Consider the following 3,336-nt stretch of genomic DNA (forward strand, 5'->3'; position numbering starts at 1 on the left):
GTGTTTCTCTACTAGATTGGTACTACTACCTCTCTCTTAGAGGCTCTCTTTCCTTTTCCCTCCGTTGTAGAAGAACCTTGACCCACCTACAATCAAACGCTCACCATGCACACTCACCTTATTTTTGAAAGCACATATGCATTCCTCTCTCTCGTTGACAATTAGAGCCAAGGAAAACCTTTAATAAAATGATAATCACATCATATTCTGGATGGGGCTCCTATCCCAAATTGTGTGAGGTCTAATTGGGACCACATATCAAGGAGACCCCTTTGAATGTTGGCAAGTCCAACATTGTCAACATTTATGGCACTAGAAGGAGGGCAACCACATTTTTATGGCTGATAACTCCACTCACCATCATCATACTTCTTTCGGTCGAGACAAAAATATTCCCAGAACCTCCCCTACTCATAATCTTGAAGTTGGCGGACCTTCTCAGTCTGGTCTTGGACAAACTTTTGAAATCTCTTATGAACATATCCAGGCCATCCAACCTATAACCTATCGCTTTGTAAAGGCTATTGGATTGATCCCTGGAGTACATAATATTCCTTATTTCCTAAAGAATAATGCAACTACTCTTATAAGGATAGTGGTATCCACATTCGAAGATTTGGTTCTTGCCACCCTTGAATAGTTATCAAATACTACATAAAACATACAGAAACTAGAGCAATCTCCATATTTTAACGGAGGTGATGGAGTCCACGTTGTAGTCTAAGACAATAATTTCCATGGGTTAGGAAGTTACAAAGAGGAGGAAGATCCCTTAGATTCTGAAGAAGAGGAGGATCACATAAACGAATACATGGCGAACCAAGATTTGGATTAGATGTCTCAAGGCCCACTCGCTGCACAGAGTGTTTTACACAAGATGCTGAGCGATGGGCCTCCAAATTATACATAAATTAAGGCCTATTTAACATTTCCTTGGAACATAAAGGCTTTTAAATCTCTCCTTCTACACTTAATATTTTTTTTTAATATGTTCAATAGGAAGGTTTAGAGATAATTGCATATTTGTGCCTAATATTATTTATTTTTGTAGAATATTATGAGAATATTGGAAAGATTATGAAGATTTGGAGGATGAGATAATTTAGGGACTTTCTCCCTACTATAGGAGGACCAAGATTGGATAATAAATGGATAAGAGATTATGAAATTATTGCACAAATTCTAGAGCTCCAATGATTGAGAAAACCCAAGAATCTGTTCCCTATCATTTAATGCAGATTCCTAGTGTTGGGAACCAATTCCATTATTTAAGGGATTTTGGAGGGTAAATCTTAATCATTTCAAGGAGAAGGCTTCCTCATCACTTTTTATAAGTACAAATTCGATTTTTCATCTAGGTACATGCATTTCTTAGTTTTCTTGTGGAGAAAACTTGTTATTTAGCAGCTCCACTTTCATTTCCAGCAGGGATGTACTTGGATTGATTCAAATAATGAAGTTTGGTGCCATTTTTAGATTCTAAAGCTTATTTTCCTTCATAGGAATTTGATTTTCTTTTGGCTCGGCCATCCCAAGAGCCTTATAGCCCTCTTGTACAATTTCTTTATTTCCTTTGAATGTATTTTTCACTTGCATCTCTTATTTCTACATTTATTCATGCTTCTTTAGTTGTAGGTCATATTGGTTACATGTTTGAAGTGAGATTTTTTGTAGGTTATTTATAGGTTCACAATAATTATACATCCTTATAACATCTTTGAAATTTCATATTCATCATTTAGGTACTTGGATTGGTTTACTAGTTCACAAATTTAGAATTTTTGGAAGTCCTATGTAGCGAAATAGTAGTAATTTTCTGCTATTTTTTAGAACATGTTAATGAGATTCATTTGAGATAATTCCAATTTTATTTGGTCCTAAGAATAGTAAATTTAATATAAAAATTCACCCCATAGTATTTTCACTTTATTAGGTTAGGAATTTGGTAGGTTAACTAGCTCACTTCTTCTTGAATTTCTGCTTTTTAGAGTAGTAATTTATGCTATTTTTTATCATGTGTTAACAGAGGTATTTTGGAGTGATTCCACATGAAACAGAGTCTTAAGACATCCTAATAAATAAAATATTATTTTCCATCTCATTTTCATTTTATTTACTTTGGAATTCGACATGTTATCTTGCTCTTGTTGCAAAACGGGGTCTCATATAACACCTCCTGTATCACTCTTGTAGCACATGTAAGCTTGACCACATCTACTCCAAAAGTTTGGTTTTTGTCCCTTAGGCTTGAATAATGAGCTGTATGCTCCAAAACCATGATTTAGTAAGACCAAAAATCTCTTAAGGCTTGCCTCTTCTCCATTGACATTCACCTCTGCAGTTATGGTTAATGGACAAATTCATGACTTGAAGAGCATAATGATGGTTTTCATGATTACTTTATGAAACACCTTATGAACTTTATTGAAAAATTATATCTTGAATGTAGTGACTAAATTATAATTTCATTTTATTTTTTACCTCTTAAGCTAAGGTTTCCATTCCCAACATTTCTATTTCTATTACATAGGCTAGGCTTCCTTTTGATGTACCATTTACACTCTGTAAATAGGTTAATGATTACATTTCTGCAAATAGGATTAACATTTACATTCATGCAAAGTAAAATAGCCTCTTCCTTTCTGCAAATAGAGCAACATTTCCAATTTTGCAATTAGTTTATGCTTGGATTTCATGGCATTCACATCATTGCATCAGATCAACGAAAGGATGAAACATTGCATGTTGCACATATAGTGCCAACACATCTTAACTTTGTATGAACCCCATGTTAATTATTTAAGTTGGTAGCATTGGGAGTTGCAACATTCTTGTTTCAATACTGAGACTCATAACTTTTCGGCACCATTGTTGGGGAGGTGCCAGAGCATGCATTTTTTTAATCCCTAGTTGATCCGTTTCTTTTACTTTTTGTAAAAACAAAAAAATTGCATATGTAATATTTTGTTTCAAAAATATAAAAAAATCATTTTATTAACATTCTTATTAAAAAAATAATTAAAAACATTTCTCCAATACCAAGCCAACCCCCCCGCCCACTTGATCACGTGGTGCATTAAAAGCCACATCACCATCCACTTTTACAGGTAGAAGAAGAAGAGGTGGAAGAAAATGTAGAAGAAATGGATGGAGATGATGACAATGAAGAATATCTTCTTGGATTTCTCATTCAAGATACTGATGTTAGTGTGCATATGAAAAACATCCCTCCATATTTCATTCCCAACTTATCAAATTATTGCACAAATTTTGGAGTTCCAATGATTGAGAAAATCTAGGAATGTGTTCCCTATGATTTAATGAAGCTTCCTAGTG

Source organism: Pinus tabuliformis, chromosome 2_2, assembly GCF_031772625.1.
Source record: "Pinus tabuliformis cultivar Carrire ecotype Pingquan chromosome 2_2, CPIR1, whole genome shotgun sequence".
NCBI classification, from domain to species: Eukaryota; Viridiplantae; Streptophyta; class Pinopsida; order Pinales; family Pinaceae; genus Pinus; species Pinus tabuliformis.